This window comes from Perognathus longimembris, chromosome 6 (assembly GCF_023159225.1).
Source record: "Perognathus longimembris pacificus isolate PPM17 chromosome 6, ASM2315922v1, whole genome shotgun sequence".
NCBI classification, from domain to species: domain Eukaryota; kingdom Metazoa; phylum Chordata; class Mammalia; order Rodentia; family Heteromyidae; genus Perognathus; species Perognathus longimembris.
In genome coordinates, this window is record NC_063166.1 from 66,507,708 (window position 1) to 66,531,372 (window position 23,665).

Genomic DNA, 23,665 nt, shown 5'->3' on the forward strand with positions numbered 1-23,665 from the left:
CACAAATAGGCAGAATGAGCCCAATAGAAGCAAACATGAGTATTGACCAGGAAATGAAAGCAACCCCACTTCCTGCTCTTCTGTGCTACTATCAGGGCCTGACCTGTCAAGGGATGGTGGTGACCGCCCAGTCACAACCTCTTATAATGTGTGTGTGTGTGTGGGGGGGTCTCAGGGGGAATCCTGTTGTTTAAGGTGGGTGCCAGGACAAGCATTCAGATCACACTGGGAAGTTCTTCCTATTCCTTCTTTCATGCATAAGTAAGAAGTTAAAGAAGAGGATTTCTAGGGAGAAGAGAAAATTCCATGATATGATGTATAGTCAGTTTAAGATGTCCCAGATTTTTCATGCTTAAAAATAAAAATTTCCAGCCAGCAATAACACTCTTGGGCATATATATGAAGGAATGTGCTTCAGGCGTTAACAAAGACACCTAAACACCCATGTTCATTGCAGCACTGTTCACAACAGCCAAGCTATAGAAACAGCGCAGATGCCTTACAACTGATGAACAGATCAAGAAAACAGGGTATATATACACAATGGGCTATTGGGTAGCCAAAAGGAAGAACGAAATTATGTCACTTGCAGGGAAATGAATGCACTGGTAAACCATCATATCAAATGAAATAGGTAAGTCTTAAAAGGACAAAAGACATACATACCCTTTCTCTATGTGGATGTTATACCTAATAAAATAAATAAGTAAGCACATACAGGATCATGTGTGCGCGTGCGCACACACACATATCATATAGACACATACGTTGACTAAAGTGTGGCAAATGAACATGTGAGACACCATGATGAAAACCCTGCAAACAATTAACATGTGCTTCAATGGAAAAGAATATTATAGAATTGAAACTTTTTTTTTTTTAATCTGAGGTGTTGACATTGGAGGGAGTGGATCAGATAATGGCAAGGGGAAGGGAAAAATGAATATAAACAAAACAGGTTACATCTGGGTGTGAATATGGAACAAGGAAACTTGCGGAGACTGTTTTGGGGCCAGGAAGTGGAATGGCAGAGGGGTTATTATTATCAGGAAGCACTGTATACACATAGATGGCCATGTCAAGATGGAACTCCCTAATAGATATCCATTCATTTAAAAAAAAAAAAAAGGAAATCAAATTTCCACGTCTGCGATGAAAGATCACACAGTCCCTGCAGCCTGCGGGCATTGTAGGAAGCCTAGAAGAGGATGGGCCAGGCTTTCTGTGGGGTGCTTTTGCAACCCTAACCTTTTCAGCATGCCTCGTGAGAGGTTGCCATTCTGTCTGCAGAAAAACCACAGCCAGCAAAGGCCTGAGCTCGTTCCATACTCGACACCAGTGTTTCCGACAGTGGGATTCTGCGATTTGCAAACGGTGCAAATTCTCAGGTCCCACCGAGGGCCGGGGGCGGCCTGCGCGGTGCGCACCGTGGAGCGGGCGGCCTTGGAGGAGGGCTCGGCTGTCCTAGGTGGGTCGCCACCCTAGCACGGCTGCTCTGTGGAGACCCGGCCTCCTCCTCCACGGCGGAGCGCGGCGCGGCCCGGCCCCGGGGAGGCGGCGCGCTCAGGCTTCCTCGGCGGCGGGCTCGGCGGGGGCGGGCTCGGCGGCGGCGGGCTCGGCGGCGGCGGCCGGGGCGGCTGCGTCCCCGCCGCCCGGCGCACTGGGGGCGCCCGGGGCGGCGGGGGCGTCGCCTCCCCCGGCGCCGCCTCCCCCGCAGTTCTGGCTGATCAGGATGCAGCACACCCTCTTCTGGCTGCACAGCCCCGTGGCGGGCTGGATCCGCACCTCCCCATTCCTGCAGGCCGTCCTGCAGTTCCCCGTCCTGTTGGCGCATTTCCTCACGTACCAGTTACCTGCAAGGAGAAACGACACCCGGGGGTCAACCGGAGGGGTTGCCAGAACCCAGAGACAAGCGCACCACCACCACCACCACCCGCAGACAGGGACTCTACACAGTAGCCAAGCTGAAGCCTTCATTTTCAAAACAAGTTGCAGTGCACAGTAACCGTCAGCATGGATGCTTCAGGCCTCGCATCAGTTGGTTACATGTTTCTTGTTCTGAATCATGAGAAACCTGCTCTGAATACTAAATGAGATTTTATAAACTCATATAGGTCTAGGATTGTATATACACCGTTGGGCCGCAGTGATTTCCTTCCTCCCTCCCTCCCTGCCTCCCTCCCTCCTTTCCTTCTTTCCTTCCTTCCTTCCTTCCTTCCTTCCTTCCTTCCTTCCTTCCTTCCTTCCTTCCTTCCTTCCTTCCTTCCTTCTTTCCTTCCTTCCTTCCCTTTCTCTTTCCTTCCTTCCTTTCCTTCTCTCTCTTTCCTTCCTTCCATTCTTTGCATTCTTTCATTTCCTTCCCTTCTGTCCTTCATTTATTCCTTCCTTCCTTTTCTCCTCTCTTTCCCTCCCTTTTCTCCTTCTCTCTTTCCCTCCCTGTCTTTCTCCTCCCCTCCTTTTTTCCTTCCTTCCTTCCTTCCCTCCATCCCTTCCTTCCTTCCTTCTCTTTCCCCCTTTCCTTTCTTTTCCTTCCTTCCTTGGGTTTTAACTTTCTAGGCTGGTGCTCTACCACTTGAGCTATGGCTCCAGCCCTGCTTTTTGCTGGTTGTTTTTGAGACAGCATCTTGCTTATTGATTGGCCTCAGACATTGTCCGGTGGCTGAGATCACAGGCTCACACCACCATATCTAGCTTCCTGCCATGGACCTTTCTACTCAGGTTGCCCTGGAACTGTGATCCTCCCAAGCTCAGTCGTAGCCTGGGAGGTAAATGCAGCTGTGTCCAGCTATGGTTTGAGAAAGGGTCTCATGAACTTTTCTGCCTGGGTTGGCATTAAAGCCAAGGCACAGTCCTCTTACTCTCTGTCTTTCATGTTGCTAAGATTACAAGCATTATATTGGCACCTGTCTGGGCCCTTCATGACAAATCAGAACTCTATATAAACGTATCAGGAGCCTTTTTCTCATAACTTTAATTTGGAAATATTCTTATACATGAGCACAGAATCTACAACCAATTTCCCAATGTGGAGCTCAAACATACAGAAACATCTACAAAGAAGTAGGAACTACTTCTTAAAAATTAGAAATGTTCACATCAGCCAGGCACTGGTGGCTCATGTCTGTAATCCCAGCCACTCAGGGCCTGAGATCTGAGAATATTGGCTCAAAGGTAGCCTGGCCAGGAAAGTCTGTGAGACTTTTATCTCCAATTAGTCACAGGAAAGCTGAAATTGTCTCAAGTGATAGAGGGCTAGCTCTGAGCAAAAAGGAGCTAAGAGAAAGAACCCACTACACCCAGAGATCCAGCTCCAGTACCAGGAAAAAAAACCCCACAAAAACAGTTCATATAATTTCTGATATTCTCCTCTTTTTAAAAACAAACATGGCGTTTGTGAGAGATTTTTCAAAATGTCTTTCATATTTCTGAAGTTCTGTTAATTATATTTAAGATAGAACAGTAGACATGTCTTATATATTGTCTTGTTAAAATGGGTTCAGTAGCTGGGTGCTGGTGGCTCATGCCTGTAATCCTAGCTACTCAGGAAGCTAAGATCTGAGATTGTGGTTCAAAGCCAGCCCCTGGAAGGAAAATCCGTGATACTCTTATCTCCAATTAACCACCAGAAAACCAGAAGTGGTTCTGTGACTCAAGTTGTAGGGCACTAAAGAGCTCAGGGACAGTGTTCAGGCCCAGATATCAAACCCTATTATCGGGGGCAAACGGTCAAGTTATGGAAAAAACAAACAAAAAATTCATACATATCTGTTTATTTTCATATATATCTATTTCTTTGTCTATATCTTTCTATATATGTGCATGTTACTAAGATATAAGGACATTCTCAAGCATTTTGAGAATAAAAAAATCAAACACTGTCATATTAGCAATATGTTCATCAGGAAGGCATTTTTAGGGCTTCCTGTGCATGTGCCCATACTGTACACATATATAAATATCTCATCACATGTTCTAACACATGGAGCCCAGAGAGATGTTGGAACTGCTCCTTGTTCTACATTGCTCCAATCACTTTTCTATTCAATCAAGAAATGTGTGATTGATCTCTGCTATGTGGAGAACTCTGCAAGACATTGAGAATAAAAGAATAAAACAAGAAGATAGGGTCTTACACTGGAGAGTGGAAGAAAGAAAATAAACAAGAGACTAAACACAGTGTGTATAGACTGAAATGAGTGGTTACATGTAACCCTAGACTTAAAGGACCATAGGACACAGGATTTAAAGATCCTCAGGAAGAATGTTCAAAGAAGAAGCAGCATATGCAAGGGCCAAGAATAGAGAAAGAACTTGGTGTTTCTGAGGAGCATTAACATTCAATTGATTTTTCTTATTCTACCGCCTCTTCTTACTATTGTGCATCTACAAAGACTTCACCTTCTCTCCAGATCCTCTCTAAATGGGTCCTCTTCTTTCTCATGGTTTGAAATATCTTTTTTTTTTTTTTTGCAGCTGTGGGACTTGAACTTGGGTCTGGACACTGTCTTTGAGCTCTTTTGCTCAAGGCTAGTGCTCTGCCACTTTGAGCCACATCTCCATTTTTGGCTTTGGGGTAGTTAATTGGAGATAAGAATCTCATGGGGACTTTTCTGCCCAGGCTGGCTTTGAGCCACGATCCTGAGATCTCAGCCTCCTGAGTAGCTTGGATTACAGGTGTGAGATAACATTAACATAGTTTTTCCTTAGCTTTATCCAAATGAGCTATATGTACGGAAGCCTCACTTCAGGTTTCCTGCTTTGTGTCCTTATGCCCTGAGATGCATTGTACTTATGATGCTTCTGAGCCCGGATGTAAGCTTGGCTAACCACACAGGATTCTGAATTGTTTGTGTTTGTCTACAGAGGTCCAGAAGGAATGTTCTCAGGGCCCTTTAGTTTAGAAAGAAGAGTTTAGAAAGGGAGGGATCGTGCAACATAAACTCAGAAGTTAGAAGATGTGATTAGCCTGGAACACTCTGGAGATAGCCTTCACATCATGTGAATTTACACACTACCAAGTTGAACAGTTAATTTTAGAGAACATAAACTACGATCGCTAGAGGCAAGTTGCAGAGTTATTATGCGACTCTATCCATTAGAAAATTCAATCAAAAAGAGTCACTTGCTCACCTTGTATCTTTTTTTTTTTTTTGCCAGTCCTGGGCCTTGGACTCAGGGCCTGAGCACTGTCCCTTTTTTGCTCAAGGCTAGCACTCTACCACTTGAGCCACAGCGCCACTTCTGGCCGTTTTCTATATATGTGGTGCTGGGGAATCGAACCAAGGGCTTCATGTATACAAAGTGAACACTTTACCACTAGGCCATATTCCCAGCTTCACCTTGTATCTTACATGAAAAAATGGAATAGAATCTAATGTAAGAGAAAACATAACAGAATTAGGAGAAATAGTAAGCACCAGGGAATAACTGCTCTCAATAAGGAGAAGATCTTTCTAAGTTAATGGAGGAATGTGTAGGAAATCCTCATAGATCTGATGTGAGTTAAATGAAAATTCTGTGCCTGCCTTAAATAAGTAAAAAGTGTAAAACCAGTCAACACATTGCAAGAAGATTAAAAATACAATACACTGATGGTAACAATTGACAATTCATTCTAGTTAATTTAAAAGAATTACTAGCCATGGACTGAGAAATGGAGCTTTCAATTTACTTAGAGTCAGAGAATTCCACAGTCATCTATCAGCAAGATGTTATCATATTAGTTATAATCATCACACATTAGGAAAAAAAACCACCCAAATGATACAACAAAGGACTCTCTGAGTAAATACTAACACAAAAATATGACAGGGGGCTGGGAATGTGGCTTAGCATTAGAGTGCTTGCCTAGCATGCATGAAGCTCTGGGTTCAATTCCTTAGTACCACATACACAGAAAAAGCTGGAAGTGGCTCTGTGGCTCAAGTGGTAGAGTTTCTAGCTTTGAGCAAAAAGAAGCCAAGAACAGTGCTCAGGCCCTGAGTTCAAGCAGCAGGACTGGCAAAAAAATGACAGAAAAATATGCATCTACTTCAAATGATATTTTCAACGAAAAAGGACCTACGAAAAATGTCCTGGTGCGTCTGAAGTTTAAGAAAACTTGTCAAAACTGTTTTAAGAAGTGAAGGGAGAGGATAGAAGGGAAAATGAGAAGAGGGGTGAATTTGATGAGGAACATTATATATGCAAATAAAATTAACACAATTAAAGCTCTTTGTCCAACTACTACATGCTAAGAAAAAAAATAAAAACAAACCATCTCAAGACAAGGTTTAGACTACCTAGATGCAGAATAGAGATTGATCAAGATTGGAAAAGGTGAAGGTAAAGGAGAGTTGGGTTTGATCACTGTACACCATATACACACATGAAATTATTACACTGAGCCCCACTAGCATGAATAAACCGGTGCATGTTAGTCAAAAGTTAAAAGGAAAAGGTAAAAAGAATGTTGCAGGGTTGGGAATATGGCTTAGTGGTAGAGTGCTGGCCTCACATGAATGAAGCCCTAGGTTCGATTCCTCAGTACCACATACACAGAAAAAGCTAGAAATGGTGCTGTGGCTCAAGAGGTAGAGTGTTAGCCTTGACCAAAAAGAAGCTCACATGCTCAGGCCCTGAGTTCAAGCCCCAGAAGTGGTTAAAAAAAAAAAGCAAGTTGCAAACCCATGTAGAAGTTGGCTCAACTTAATAATGTGAAGAGTAATGAAGTTGTGGTTGATTTCTCTACTTCCAAAACAGTTCTGTGATTCATGTCTTGTTTTTTTAAAGTATAAAGCACAGAATTTCAGGGGGTATGCATATTTCTATGTTCAGATGTTCTGCTACTAAGTAGGGCCACTATAGTTAACAATAATGTATTATATAATGCCAAATAGGATCTGGAACATTCCCATTGCGTAGAAATGGTAAATGTTTAAAGTGATATATTATTAATTACTCTTTGATTATTGTATAATGAGTACATGTGTCAAAACATCACAAATATGCACAATTATGTGTCAATCAAAAATAAAATAGGGCTGAGAGTATAGCTCAGTGGTAGCACCTTTGCCTAGCAAGGCAAGGCCCTGGGTTTGGTGAGCATTGCAATACATAAACAAAACAAAGTAATTTAAAATAACATGGAATAAAAAAGTAAGTGGGGCATGGTAGCGTAATCTCAGCACTGTGGAGGTAGAGGCACGAGGATCACAAGCTCAACCTGTAGGTCCAAGGATTGCAAGGCCAACCTGGGCTGCATAGCTAAATTCTGTCTCAAAGATAAAGCAAAATTTGAAAAAATAAAACAAGAAGGAATGCTTATAGCAATGAGCTGAAATATGATATAACCTTCCAACTCTTCCCCATTTTGCCCCTATTTTTCTTTTCTACCTTACAGTCCTATGTGTATTTAGAAGCAGCCTTCTCACCACAATGAAAATCCATGACAACACTGTAGATACTGTCTGTAAGACCAAGAAGTAGAGAGAAGTGGTTTTACAGAGCTGTGACCTCAGGAGGTCATCCCCTTGCGTGAACAGGGGGAAATGAGCAGGGCTGGACTGGACTGGGCCTCTGTGACAGAACTGAGGGCAGCCTGGAAGAGCTGGACTAACTGCCTGTGGTGGTGACCACAGAGGTTTTGCATCTCCCACCCCCCATGCCAGTCATCCACAGTGCTCTACTCTGAGATGTTTTTTTCTTTGTTACTGCTCCTAGGGCTTGGTTGCTGGGCCTGGGTGCTGTCCCTGAGCCTCTTTGTGCTCAAGGCCAGCACTCTACTACTTGAGCCACAGTACCAGTTCTGATTTTCTGATGATTAATTGGAGATAAGAGTCTTACAGATTTTCCTGCCTGGCTGGTTTTGCACCTCAATCCTCAGATCTCAGCCTCCTGAGTAGCTAGGATTACAGACATGAGTCACTGGCTCCTGGCTTCTAGTCTGAGAGTCTTGAGGTTGCCTTGCTTGGGACAGAGGCTGTTGGCAACAGCAGGACGAACTTCAGCTCCCTCTCAGTGATAACTCTTGTGCAGGACCCTGTTCTATGCTAGCCCTATCCTCTTCCCCAAGATTTTGTATTTACCTGCAATCAGTTGGGCCAGGAGCATAAAGATTGTCACGTTGAACAATAAGGACTTCATGGTTCTTGAAAGACAGTTGGCAGGAGGTTCTGTGGAGTCCAGAACTCTATTCAGGTTGACTCTGAACACAGATCTTTATTGTCTGCGTAGGGAGGGTTGGGCTCAGTCAGTAGAGCTGCAGGATACAGGCTACTGAGCCAAGTGTAACTTCAGTCCATTGGCCAGCAGCTGTAATTGAAGCATCATTCTCTAAGGGCCTTGTGCTAGGCATGCCTTGGGGGGAGGAGAAAGTTAGCAGAGATGTAAGCCCTGTTGAAGTGTGTGGAGATTGGAAGGGAAAGACTTACAGGAAGATTTCATGCTGATCCTTTTTGGTACCTGGCCTGACTTTTTTTTCACAGCTGCCTGGGTTCGATTAGAGTGTTCATCTTTCTGAATTATAATAGTTTGTTCATCTGTCCATCTCTCCCAGTAAAATATAATGCCTTCTAGCACATGTATTCTTCTCTGCATACAACTTCCATCTATTTGTCTGTCTATCTATCTATCTATTTATCTATTTATCTATCTATCTATACTATCATCTTCCTATGTCCAAAATTATTTTCTGTACATTATTCTTTTCTGACATCATCTCAATGCAGTATTTTCCATTTACATATCTTCTTTGGTAAAGGAGGTGTTTAATTTTTACCCATCTTTTCATTCTTCTTTTTTTAAATATTGTGATAACACTATATACTCTAACATCATATACTCTATTTTACATCCAAGAATTTTGTAGAATATGTGATTTGTATATATTTCCTCCCAGTCTGTGACATGTCTTTTTATTTTTGTGTCTTTTAAATTAGTATTTTTTATGAAATCCTGTTTATTGGTACTTTAGAGTCTGTACCTTTGTATGATAGTTTAGTTGTGGCTAAACCAGGGTCATGTGAATTTGTTTATATTTTCAGAAGAAAACATAGAGAAAGAAGTTTAATTTCTCCCTTTCCCCATTTTTTTTAATCTTAGAGATTTTTTTTAAAAGTATAGAGTCATACTATTTATCTAAATGCCTTTTATTTATCTCTTGCCTTACTGCTCTGGATAGGAATTCCAACACTGTTCTAATAATAGTAATGAGAGTGGAAACCCTTGTTTCATTCCTGACTATAAAGGAAATCATTTCCATTCTTTTTCTACTTAGTATGGTGATGGCCATAGGCATGGCATATATAACCTTTTTATGTTGAACTACATTCCTTTGTTCCCTAGTTTCTTCAGAGCTTTTTCTCAGAGAAATAATTTTTGTCAAAGGCTTTTCCTGCATCACTGAGATGATTTTTAAAAAACCACAAAAAACCTCTATGTTAACACTTACTTGTTAAAATATTAGCAAGAAGATGTAGTCCCACAAACAAACGTATCACTGAGACACAGTTAGAAGATGCACATACATGATTGGGTTTATTTATTTATTTTTTTTGGCCAGTCCTGGGGCTTGGACTTAGGGCCTGAGTACTGTCCCTGGCTTCTTCTTGCTCAAGGATAGCACTCTGCCACTTGAGCCACAGCGCCACTTCTGGCCATTTTCTGTATATGTGGTGCTGGGGAATCGAACCCAGGGCCTCATGTATACGAGGCAATCACTCTTGCCACTAGGCCATATCCCCAGCCCATGATTGGGTTAAGTAACATGTAAATCTGATTGCACCCACACAGATCTCTCCCTCAGGCTCCCTTCCTCCCCCCTCCCCCCACGCCCCCCACCTCTGCTGCCAGACTCTAAAGAAGTCCTAAGTGGCCCAAGTCTACATCCAAGATGCAGCTTCCACAGATTCTAACAGATACTTACAGGTTATCTGTTAGAATACAGGTTAGCTAACTTGCTCTCTCTACCTTTTACCACTCACTGTCACAATGAACTTTGGGGACAAACACAAGGACTTTACCAAAAATGCACATGGAGACTTGTGTTTCTGACTAAAGTCTGTCTTCTAGATGTGGAGCGATGTAGCAGAGAGCCTTTCCCTCACCTTCTCCCTCTCTCACTCTGGAGGCCAATTCCAAGATAAGGACTTAATAAGTTCACTCCCAGAAGACGGTTTTCACTAAACACTAACAGAAGGACATTTACACAGGGATTATTGTCTACGTCTTGCTTTGAGCATTAGGACTTATCTCTTAAATACTTAGCAATATTAACTAAACTAGATGTGTAGAATAAAGTCTAGACAACCTGAACGAACAGAACAGGTGCAAGATAGCCTGCTCTTTGCACATTTCCTCCTCAACCCCACCCCTGCTGCCACCCAGTAAATACTATAGTCTCTTACACATTACAATTCATTCCTAAATTCAACCACACACACACACGCACACACGCACACACGCACACATGCAGAGAAACCAAACCCTTCAAGGGGACTGTGTTAGCCCTCTACTTTTACAAAGTTATACACATTTAGACATCTAAAAAGACTAGATGTTTCTAATAAGGTCTTAAGTTCTTCTAAGGTGTTAACGTACAAGTATCTCCAGACAAAGCACACACTTAACAAAAGCTCCACTTTGAAAGGAAGATTCTGGCCTAGATTCCTTCCCATCTCCGTCCACCCCGGTGGTCAGGGTTATTTATGCCTCTGTCATGTTTCGGGGGGATTTTTAACAATTTGACTTCCAAAATATTTATAGTCTTTCTATAAATTTTAACACCAAATGTACTCAACGTGTCAGTTTGAGAGTTTGCCAACTCTCCCTTTGCCACTGACAACCTTCTAGAAGGACTAGATATTGTAAATTAGAACTCACCTGTCCTTTACAGACACTATCTGCAGAACAAAATAACACAAAATGCATAGACCTAAGGGACAATGGTCAATCCTGCTTCATCAAAAATACCCTGGTAAGAAGCTCTCAGTACTTCTCCACCTCTCCACCCAACCCAGTACAAATGAACACTTTGTGTACTGCTCAGAGAAGTGGTTTCATCATTCCCATTTCCAAAAGGACCTGAGATGTCATGATTAATTTTTAAATGTGCCAGTACTGGGGTGTGAACTCAGGGACTGGGCACTGTAACTTTTCTGCTCAAGGCAGAACCCCTTGAACAATGTCTCCCACCACCCAAAGCCGCTTCTCCCCCACACCTTCCCACCCAGTGGCAGTGGTCCTGCAAATTTCCAACAGGGAAGGCAGGAGCAGCATGCGGTGCCAGGCTCTGAGAGGCCATAGCCACCATCAAGTCACTGCAGCAGGGGAGGAGTCACCGCTGATTGAGGGTGGGCTCTGACCGTGGGCAGCAGCATCCAGGCCTCCAGGTGTCTGCAGGGTGGAGATTCCAGCATGGCCCTTGGCCCCCTTTCCTTTCCCCCTCACTCCCAGACCAGAGGACCCTGGGAGCAGGCTGTGTTCATTCCTCACTGTGTGTGTTCCTTATGTGGGGATTTTTTTTTTTTTTTTGGTTTTGGGGTTCTCTGTATGTGCTGTTATGTTTGTTCATTTGCACATGTTGAACTGTCCTTATATCTCTGGAATGAAAACAACTCTGTGACAGTGTGTAGCCTTTTCCATGCAGCTCTGAGTTCAGTTTAGGAGTGTTGTGTTAAACTTTTGGGTCTATGTTCATCAATGAGATGGGTCTATAATTCTCTAGGGTGTGTGTGTGTGTGTGTGTTGGGCTTTTTATGAGTAGCAGGATACTGGCTTCATAGAATGAGGTTTATAGTGTTCCTTCTCTTTCTATTTCATGGAAATTTTGAGTAGTGGGTTTCGTTCTTTTTGTTTCTTTTAAGGCCTGGTAGATTTGGCAGTGAATCCATTGGGTCCTGGGCTTTCTTTCTGGGAGACTATTGCTGCTTCAATCTCAGTACTTGTTATCAAGCCATAGATCTATTTGTGAAGTTAATATGCCCTTGGTTCAATTTTGGTAGGCCAATTGTATCTAGGGATCTATTTCTTTTAGACTAACCAGCTTATTGAATATAGGTTTTCAAAATATTTCCTCATAATTCTCTGTATTTTGTTGCTATTTGTTGTGATATTCCTCTTTTCCCCTCCAATTTTATTAATTTGGGTGCCTCCTTTTAATGAAATTAACTAAGGGTTTATCAATCCTATTTATTTGTTCAAAGAACCAGTTATTTTGTTTCATTGACTCATATTTAGTTGAGTTCTGATATAATCTTTTTATTTCTGTCTGTTATTTTTTGTTTGTTCCTGTTTTGTTTTGTTTTAGCTACAGGTATATCATTAGCCTATTTTGAGAGTTTTGAGTTGAGAGATCTCTATTTTTTAAATGTAGACACTACAAATTGCTTTTTGCTTATCATGGGTAGCTTTCTTTTTTGTTTGGTTTTGTTTGGTTTTGTTGCTAGTCCTGGGGCTTGAACTCAGGGCCTGAGCACTGTCTCTGGCTTCTTTTTTGCTCAAGGCTAGCACTCTGCCACTTGAGCCACAGCGCCACTTCCAGCTTTCTCTATATAAGTGGTGCTAAGGAATCGAACCCAGGGCTTCATGTATACGAGGCAAGTACTTTACCACTAGGCCATATTCCCAGCCCCCAGTAGTTTTCTTTTTTAAAAACTATTTTTTCAGTTATAAATGATAGCTTTCTTGAGTAATCTGCCATTATTTTCTTTTAGTGCTTTAAATGCATTATTGTATACCATCTTTACCTTGAAGTTGCCTTTAAAAGAAGTCTGCTGTTGTATTGGTGGACTTGCCTCCATAGGTTACTTGGTGTTTCTCCCTTGAAGCTTTCAAAATTCTTTCCTTGTTCTCTGTAGTTAATGTTTTGACTATAATATTATGTAGAGAGATTATATTCTGATCTTGTCTTTTTGGAGTCTTGAAGGCCTCCAGTGAGTGAGTGGGCATGTCTCGCTCAAGATTTGGGAACTTTTCTGCTATTACTTTACTGAATGTATTTCCCATGCTTTTAGTTTACAGCTTCTCTTTCAAGCCCATGACTCATAGGTTTGGTCTTTTTTTTGTTCCTTCCTGTTTCTTTGTCTTCATATGATTTTTCTATGACATCTACTTTGTCACTAAGTCATATTCTGTCTTCCATTTGACTTTTTTTTTGAGAAACTTTTAACTGATTGTGTGTGTTGGCAGTGGGGTTTGCACTCAGGGCCTCAATACACTCAATTTTTTCCTGGTAGTTGGTGTTCTACCACTTGAGCCATGCCACTACTTCTGGTATTTTGTTGGTTAACTGGGGATATGTCTTGATGATCTGTCTTCCCAGGCTTATTTGACACTGAAAGCCTGTATCTCAACCTCCTAAGTAGCTAGGATTATAGTTATGAGCCACCAGCACCTGTCAAATTTGGTTTAAGGCACAATTTCTTTCACAACTTTGATTTGATTTTTTTCAGGATTTCTACATTATTATTGTTACTGAATTCCCCTTTTATGCCTTGTATTAACTTCCTTATTTCATTTGTCTGTTTATTTGTACTAATTTAGTTGATCATTTGTATATTCTGTTAATCCATTTAGCGCTTTACATTTTTTTGTTCTGGTATTTGCACATGTTTTATTTCATCTTAATAATTATTCTTTTTTGTGTGTTTGTGTGTATCAGTCATGGGGCTTGAACTCTGGGCCTGGGTGCTGTTCCTGAGCTCTTCAGCTCAAGGCTAACACTCTACCACTTGAGCCATAGCGTTACTTCCAGTTTTCCAGTTGTTAGTTGGAGATAAGAGTCTCATGGACTTTCCTGCCCAGGTTGGCTTTGAACGTTGATCTTCAGATCTCAGCATCCTGAGTAGCTAGGATTATAGGCATGAGTCACTGGCTCCTGGCAACAATTATTCTTTTGAGCTCAAAATTCAGATATCATCCCCTTTACTATCACTCAATGCTTTGTTGTTTTATTGTGTTGACTCTTTTTTTGTTGGCCAGTCCTGGGCCTTGGACTCAGGGCCTGAACACTGTCCCTGGCTTCTTTTTTTTTTTTGCTCAAGGCTAGCACTTTACCACTTGAGCCACAGCGCCACTTCTGGCTGTATTCTATATATGTGGTGTTGGGGAATCAAACCCAGGGCTTCATGTACATGAGGCAAGCACTCTTGCCACTAGTCCCTTGTGTTGACTCTTGATGTGTTGTATTGCCTTTCTTTCTCATATTTTGTGTACTTCTGTGTTTGCTTATCTGTGATCAATTTACTTGTCTGGGTTGTAGTCACTTGAAGTCTGTCTGATGAAATATTATTTATGTTCTGAAAGCCCTGGGTAGTGGCAGGATTGATGTGGGGTTTCTCATCATTGGTCTGGGGTATAACATAGCAAATTAACCAACCTCATGTATTTACAGAAAGTAAATACTATTAGCAACATTAACTGTACAACCACTTTATATATGAAGGGGGTCTAACATTCTTAAATGGTACAGTAGGGTGTTAGAAGACTAAAATTTATTTATATAGGAGTTAAAAAACACCTGGTAAAAATAAGAGGTGGAGGAAAGGGAAGGAGAAAAATAGATGGGGAAAAGGGTAATGAATTGGGGGGGGCAGGAAAACAAATACAAATGTGTAACAAAATCACCCAGTTATTGTGGAGAAGGTCATCAGAAATTGCACTGGGATGTAAAAGTTAGAATAGCAAGAAAAAGAGAGGCAATCGCTAGTAGAATAGTTTGAAAACAAGAAGAAAAGTGAAAAGAAAAGGCAACAAGAAAAATGACAACATAGAAGAGATTAAAAGATTAAAAAAGGGTTACTATTTCTTCCTTGTTGCGGAGAAGAGCCTATTGTATGCTAAGGTCTATCAATACAACAGAGGCTCTTCTCTAATCTCTTGTCCTCACTTTTTTGTTGTTGTTGTTGTTGTTTGCAGATTTCTTATGTTACCTCAAATATCCACTTTGGAGCCTTGGATTGAGTAGTGGGTTCAGCTTGAGCACAATGTTCTAGGATTCTGAATCAAAGGGTTCTGAATCTCAGGTTCTGGGGGTGAGGCAGGGTTGGTCCTGTGGAGTAAAAGTCTCAACCCAAGTCTGAGGAGTTGGCTTCCTAGCCATGGGTTTGGAGGGGTGGTTCCAAGGGTGTTGGGTAGCAGTCAGGAGTGGATGGAAGGAGTCTTTGAACCTAGAGAGCAGATGAACAAGAGCTTTGCCATCCTCAAAGCTCATTCTTTGCCCTGCACAGGGATTTCATTGGCAGCTCTGGTTTTTCATGGTGAGATTTTCCCTTTTTTTCCACTTAGTTCTCCAGTTGAATGCTTCATCTGGAAAATGAGAGGCAAATAGCTCTGGTCAGTGTATAGAAATCTTAGCCACTGTGTTGGATTGTGGGTTAGGGTTCTAGCCAGCCATGTAGCTGGTATGTGCACCTTTTGTCATGGGTAGAGTCCCAGATTTGGAGCTCTAACTTGCCAGCATACGAACTTCTGCTCTTTCTGTCTCTTTCTGCCTCTCTCTGTCTCTTTGTCTCTCTGTCTCTGTCTCTGTCTCTGTCTCTGTCTCTCTCTCTCTCTCTCTCTGTGTGTCTGTGTGTGTCATTGTGGACTTCCTTAATCTCTTTTTACTCAAGGTTAGTGCTCTACCAATTTGGGTCACAGAGGCACTTGCGGTTTTCTGGGGGTTAATTAGAGATAATAGTCTCAAAGAGTTTCCTTCCCAGGCTGGCTTTGAACCATGATCCTCAGATCTCAGCCTCCTAAATAGCTTGGATTACAGACATGAGTCTTATTTTACCTGGATTCGCTATTAGGGTGGTATTGACTTTTAGAATACAGCTTGATACTAGTCTTTTTATTTGTATTTTTGGCAATAGTTTGTGAGGCATTTAATGTTAGTTCTTCTTTAAAGGTTTGGTATAATTCAGTAGTAAACTCATCTGATCTGGGAATTTTCTTTGTTTAGGGATTCTCTATGACTGATTTGACCTCATTATAGATCTATTTAAGTAATTTGTATCCTCTTGGTTCAGTCTTAGTGTGCTATACATATTAAAGGATTTATCCAATTCCTTCCTGAAAGTTTGTTGCCCAACATCGACTTTGACTCTGGCTGGGCACCATGGTGTAGTCATCCCAAAGCTTCTGATTGTAATGGATGACTTTGGCCTAATTGCACATCAGACCAATTCCGTGACGGCACTATCTCTGCGGGCCATGAAGGATCGACTTTTCAGGTGGGCGTGGCGTGGACACAGTGAAGGAGAGGAGACCAGAGGTAAGAGATGACCCCTATCTAGCCGCAGGGGTTGTTCTCAGGGAGGGACCAGTGAGTGGCTTCTCTCTGTCAGTGAGGATTTTCCAGCTACTGTTTTATATAGGAGATTTCTTTTGGGACATTCTAGTAATAAAATTAAAGCTGTGTCAGTAAAGAAAAATGTAACAGACAAAACAAGCTGGCTTTGAGCACAAGTGTGCATGCACACAAATATGAATGAATAACAAAGGTTACCTTCATATATTTATTCTTTTTTTTTTTTTTTTGCCAGTCCTGGGCCTTGGGCTCAGGGCCTGAGCACTGTCCCTGGCTTCTTCCCGCTCAAGGCTAGCACTCTGCCACTTGAGCCACAGCACCGCTTCTGGCCGTTTTCTGTATATGTGGTGCTGGGGAATCGAACCTAGGGCCTCGTGTATCCGAGGCAGGCACTCTTGCCGCTAGGCTATATCCCCAGCCCCATCATATATTTATTCTTTTAACAGCTATTTATTGCATACTTTTCTTCTGCCATCCTGATCAAGGAGTTGCAGATACAGTAGTGAGAAAAGCATAAGTAATCTGTGGTCTCGAGAATCGTGTTTAGGATAAATGGTATGGTATATAATTTGTGGTTTTGTTTATTTTCAAAACTGGAGTGATACTCATAGAGTGAACGAAGCTCCTTTTCCTTACTCAGTCATTTATAGTAAACTTCCAGTTTAAAAATGTCTTACTATAGCTGGCTATGGTGGCATGTATCTATCATCTCAGCTCTTAGGAACCTAAGGCAAGAGGATCACAAAGCTGAGGCCAGACTAGGCTATATAGTGAGTTCTGGGGCAGATTGAATTACACAGAAAGAGTCTGTCCCAAAAAGAAAGAAAAGAATGAAGAGTCTTATTGCTTCCCCTCAAATACTCTGAAACAAACTAGAAAGAGTAAGAGCATGTAATCCTAGCTCCTCAAGGGACTTGAGATCACAGTTCAAAGCCAGCCCAGGCAGGAAAGTCTATGAGACTCTTATCTCCAATAAACTACCAAAAACAAAACAAAACAACAACAAAAAAGTAAATGCCAAGCACTGGTGGCTCATGCCTGTAATCCTAGCTGCTCAGGAGGATGAGATCTGGGGATTGGGATTCGAAACCAGCCTGGGCAGGTAGTGGCACTGTGACTCAAGTGGCAGAGCACACTGGCTTTGGGCACAAAGAGGCTCAGGGACAGTGCCCTGGCCCAGAGTTCAAGCTCCAAGATTGGTAAAAATAACAACAACAAATCCAGAAAGTGGAGCTGTGGTAGACTGCTAGCCTTGAACAAAAGAGCTGAGAGAGAGAGACGGGGGCGGGGGGGGGGGAGAGAGAGAGAGAGAGAGAGAGAGAGAGAGAGGACATCTTTTGAACTTAAGAATTAAGACCAAATTCTAGATCACATTTGATCTATAAATCCATACTGTAACAGTTAGAAAGTACAGCATGATATAGTGTGAAAGATGAAAACAGTTTTTTAAGACGTGTCCTTTACAAACTCGGGTTTTGTTTTTCTTGTCTTACGTAGAGCTCATGGCGTCCATGGCAGCTTCCCCAGGCCAGACACCCCTTTCTCCTGTTGACTTATTCTCATCATGCATTTGTCCCCATTGTCGTAGAGGGGGACAAGGCCTCCAGCAAGGTGAGCATGTTCTTTGTAGAAAAGAGGCAGACAGGCAATACTAAATGAGCGCCTACCCTTGAATCCTTGTCTCCTCCTACTCCCTTTGAAAGGTCCCTCTCGGGGAGCAAAAGTATGCTGCTTAACCACATTATGTCACCTTCCACATCTCAGTTGTCTGAGAGCTCTGGAGAAGTTGTTTAGCTGTGTATGTTGCTGTTCCTCAAATTATCACTATGACTTAACACAATATATTAAGGAACACGTACATGAGCAATTCTAAGAACAAGTCATGCCTCAGTAGATCTCGAAGAGTACACTGAATTCTCCCATGAAGTTGGCACACTCTGTAGAGGCTAAACCGATTCTCCTCTTCTGGGAACACTGAGATCCAATTGTGCTGGGCCTGCAAGCATATCCCCGTGTTGGTGAAAGCCAACGGGGTGGGTGGGGCGTGAACTGGGTGTCCATGCATCCGCCCATGAGAGGAGAGGGCAAAAGATGGGGGAGATAAGAGAGCTTTGTTGTCCTGAGTGAAGAATTTTTGACAGGTAAAATCAACTAACATTTACTAGATTCTCAGAAACGTCTGCTTCATAGGATACACCATATAGCTAGCTCACTTCATTGGTATTGGTGAAACAGATTTCAGCATCAGAATAGCTTTATGTGAGCTACCTGTTGCTCAGGTGCATTCCCCGGGTCTCTATTTCAAATATCGCTTTTGCTATTTTGCTTTGTTTTAGAAGATAATGTATGCAGGTAAGATAATTCTGTTCTAAGGTTTAGAATAAGAAAGTAATTAGTTTACTGTTTGTGCAAGGAGGCTATAAGATAAATGAAATAATAGGGAAAAAAAGGAAAATGTTCAAATAATGCCCCTGTGAAATAATGTCAACAAAGAAAGACAAAATATTAATGACTTACTATTGTGCTACTATGATTTGGCTTTGGCTTACATGATTATTTTTGAGCTATGGTAGATGCGGGCGCATGTTAACTATACTTGCTTTCTGGAAGAATTATTCTTTCTTCTATAATACATACATACATATATGTTTTCTTCTTCTTTCTTCTTTTTCTCCTCCTTTCCCTCTTCCTCCTCCTCTTCCTTCTTTTTTGTAGTAGTCATGGGGCTTGAACTCAGGGCCTGGGAACTGTCCCAGAGTTGTTGGGTTTTTTTGTTTTTTGTTTTTTTTTCCCCTCAAGCCTCTTCTACTTGAGCTACAGCTCCACTTCCAGCTTTTTAGTAGTTAATTGGATATAGTCTCACATACTGCTGGCTTTGAACCATGATTCTCAGATCTCAGCCTCCTGAGTAGCCTAGGATATCAGGGTGTGAGCTACTGGTGCCCAGCTTCTACAATTTTTATGGTCACATGCTATTCGGTCCATAGAGCTGTCAGTCTAGGTTTTTGTTCTCCTTCTGAGTTGGCAAAAATATTACCAAAGCTATTTCCCCCTCATTCAATCATTTTTGTTTTTACTGGAGGGCATATTTTTCTCTTTGACTATAACTCCTCTTTCAGCTCAGATTGCTGCTTCAAGAGGGAAAGTGAGAGGTGAACTCTAGTTGCCCGCAGCTCATCCAGAAAATATATTTCTCTATTTCTACCAGTTCAAACAACAAATGAAATCAACACATAATAAATCAATTTTGCAGACATAGAAACAGATTTTTGTGGACCTCTGTAAGAATATGAATGGGTCATTTAAGTCAACCTATGACAGCAAAAAAATTCTGAAGCTACACAATAAAGAACTATTCGTTATCAATAGCTGGATGCCAGTGGCTCACATTTGCAATCCTAGCTACTCTGAAGGCTGAGATCCAAGAATCACAGTTTGAAGTCAGCCCAGGCAGAAAGTTTATGAGACTCTTATCTCTAATTAGGCACCAGAAAAGCTGGAAGTGGAGCTGTGGCTCCAGTGGTAGAGCACCAACCTTAAGAAGAAAAATAAATCTCAGGGGCAGCGCCCACACCTAAGTTCAAGCCTCAGAATCAGCACAAAAGAAAAAAAAAAAAGAACTATTAGTGATGAACAAATATCAGACATAAACAAATGCACTAATAATGGATTTTTTTAGTTAAACAAGTGTACTTTACTTATAAAACAACAGTGTGACACTGTATGAAAAGAACAGCAGAATTTCGACTGTGAAAAAAGTGATAATTTTAATCATAGGTATGTTTGAAAACAGCGAGACAGCTTTGAATTATACCCAGTTTATCTTACTAGTATAAACAAACACTCTTCCTAGACATCTATATCCTTTTCTTTATGATATTTTCACAGAGTACATCTTTACACATCATGTGCCCATTAGTGTAAGTTTATCATTGTTGTTTTATGAATCCATCTTTCAAATAATGTCAAAAAAGATTTGTCAACCAACAATACAATAAGCCATCATATTTTTCCAGGATGCTGCTTTTCCCAATGTTCTTTACTTCTTCTTCTTTTTTTTTTTTTTTGCCAGTCCTGGGGCTTGGTCTCAGGGCCTGAGCACTGTCCCTGGCTTCTTTTTGCTCAAGGCTAGCATTCTGCCACTAGGCCATATGCCAGGCCCTCTTTACTTTTTTTTTTTTTATATAAGGCTTCACATTACTCTTTTATCTTCTGTCTGAGATGTCCTTTAGAAGTTCAATTGTTCTCTTTAGTCAAAATCTATCCATTTTTCTATACTAAGAATGTTTTCATTTCCCTTCATTTCTGAAGAATGTTATTGTCAGATATAAAATTCTCGCTTTTGAGCACTTAAAAAAATGTCATTCCTTGCTGGGGGCTACTGGCTCACCCCTGTAATGCTAGCTACTCAGGAGGCTGAGATCAGAAGTTCAAAGCCAGCCTGGGCCAGAAAGTCCATGAGATGCTTATCTTCAATTAACCACTAAAAAGCCGGAAGTGGATTGCTGGTGACTCAAGTGGTAGGGAAAATGTAATTTCATTTCCTTTTGGCTTCCATGGTTTCTGATGGGAAATTCAGCTCTCACCTTATTGATTATTCCTTATGTATAACCAATGGTTTCTTTTTTCTGTTTTTTGAGAATCTGTACTTGTCAGTTTTTTTCTCTTTTGTTTTTCTTTTGGCTGTCCTGGGGTTTGAACTCTGGTTCTGAGCTCTGTGCCTGAGCTTCTTTTGCTCAAGGTTAGCACTCTACCACTTGAGCCACAGACCTACTTCTAGCTTTTTCTGAATAGTTTATTGGAGATAAAAGCTTCACATACTTTCCTGCCCCAGCTGGTTTCAAACCCACAGTCCTCAGATCTCAGCCTCCTAAGTAACTAGGTTTACAGGCGTAAGCCACAAGTGCCTGCCTCTTTTTAAGATTTAATTATCATATATCTTAATGCAAACCTTGGGCATTTATTGTTTTGGGAGATTTGTTATTTTATTGCTCAAACATGTTTGCATATTTGTATGACCACATGACACCCATAATTGTGAGGCTCCAGGTGTCTGAACTTACCTGACTTTCTAAGGCAAAAGAATTTACTAGAGGGAAGAGGATATAGCTCAGTGGTAGAATGCTTGCCAAGCAGACATCATGCCGCAAATTTGATCTCTAGCATCACAGGTGAAGAAAAAAAGGAAACCATAGATCAGCAAGGTAAAGATATTAATTATCTTGATTTTTATCCTACCACATCATTTAAACATATCAGAATACCAGGTTGTACCCCATAAGTGAATACAATTATAATTTGCCTTAAGATTAACAAATTATTTAAAATGTCCACTAGAGGGCAGTATGTCCCAGGGACATGCATTTTGCTTCAATGTGACCATGGATCTCTTCTTCCAAAACAAGAAGGGCTGTGACACAGGTCATTCAAGGCTGAGTGAGATTTGTTTAATTTTTATTAACACATTTTGGTTCTACAAGGGAAGTTCATTATGGTACTTCCACTTGAGGCTATAACAAATCTAGAGCCATTTCACTCCCCAGCCCTTCTCCCTTCACTCCCTTCCCAGAACAATTTCAGCTGGTTTTATTGTTCTATTTTCATGTACCCATCTGAAGTACACAAATTACGTTCACCCTCATTTCCCTTCTCCAACTGCCCACCCCCGTCTCTGGTCCCTGCCCCTCCTTAAGGTCTGGAAGAAAAAAATGGGAGGTTGTTCCCTTCAGTTATACTAATCGTCTAATCCTCTCTCCCTAGCTTTACTCCCAGCCTTGACAGTTTCAGCCCTAGTTGAGAAATAACTTTTTATTTGTATCCCTCCTGGAGAGAAGGAATTTCTCTACAGGTGACTCGTGAACAAGGCAATAAATCAGAAAAAAATTGAACGGATTGGTCAGGGAAATTTGTAAGAGAAATAGGCAGATACAGAAAAGTATAGTAGAGGATGATGAGGCTTTCACTGTGAAAAATAAAGCTTTCCTCCACTTTTAAAAATTAGTAAATATTAAATAGCACATAGAAAGGGTCTCATCATTATATTTCAATAGGCACAGTAATGTTCCTTGATCATGTTAACTCTCTACATTACTCTTCTTGCCTCCTCCTCTCCCTTCTTCCTCCCTTAGTAGTCTTATACTCTTCCTTTTTTTTGGTTGTTTTCATTTATTCTATCCTCTGGTTTTCACACATGAGAAAAATCATATAATGTTTGCCTATGCAGTGCATGATGATCTCCAGTTCCATCCAGTTTTCATCAAATAATGATTTCTTTCTTCTTAATGGAAGGATAGAACCTCTGCTGTGTGTATATAACACCACATTTTCTTTATCCATTTACTGATTATTGGACACCCAGGCTGACTTCATGGCTAATGTGAATAACACATAATAAACATGGGTATACATATACAGCAAGCTGTTCCTGATTCTTTAGGGGATATATTCAAATGTATATACTAGTATACATACCAGTGGATTGTATGGGAAATACCATTTTTTTCATTTTTTTGAGGAACCTCATACTGATTTCCACAATGATTATAGTAATTTACCTTCCCGATGATAGTGAATAGGCATTTCTTTCTCTCCACAACCTCAGCAGCATTTGTGGCACACTGCATAATTTACAGTAACCTGTGGTAATGTTTTTCAATGGCTAGAAGACAGGAGCTCAAAGGCTGATTTGATCACTGTATCTCATGTGCCATGATTACAGGAGTGGTGAATATTCATCGTCATTGTAAGTGAGCTCGAAGGCACCTTAGTGTATGTTCGTGATGAAACATCCATCCAGAGATAGTTAGATGATGAGGGCTCTGAACTGGGAGTGAACTAATCCCTTGATGGGTTTGTAACGTGATGGGATTTTGGGAGGAGGTAATAGGATGGAGGAAGTAGAGATGTGTCCTTGAGGTCTAGATATTGTCCTGTCCTCTTGCTGTATCCTTTTTTTTTCTGTACTTCCTGGCTGCCATGATTTGAACTGCTCTATTCTACCATCTCCTCCCCCCATGGTGGACTAACATGACTAAACTAGTCGTGAACTAAAATGAGTACTTTCTCCCTTAGGCTGATTCTCAGTTATCTGTCACCATAACAGCAAAAGTAACAAATACAACGTGTCTTTCCCTTCTCTATAATTTTGAAAAAAAAAAAGTACAAAAATAGAGGAAGTGTTAATGTCTCTGATTTGGTCATTATACATTGTATATGCATGTCAAACTTTGTACTGTAGTTCATAAATATGTACAATTAAAATAATTTTTAAAAACACAGACACACACCTGAGACCAAAATTAGCCCATGCGTTTTAATAACTCAGAAGAATATAGCTGAAGAATTTAAGCCCAATAAAAAGAACTCTCCTATCTCCATGTTCCTGACTTAAGGCAG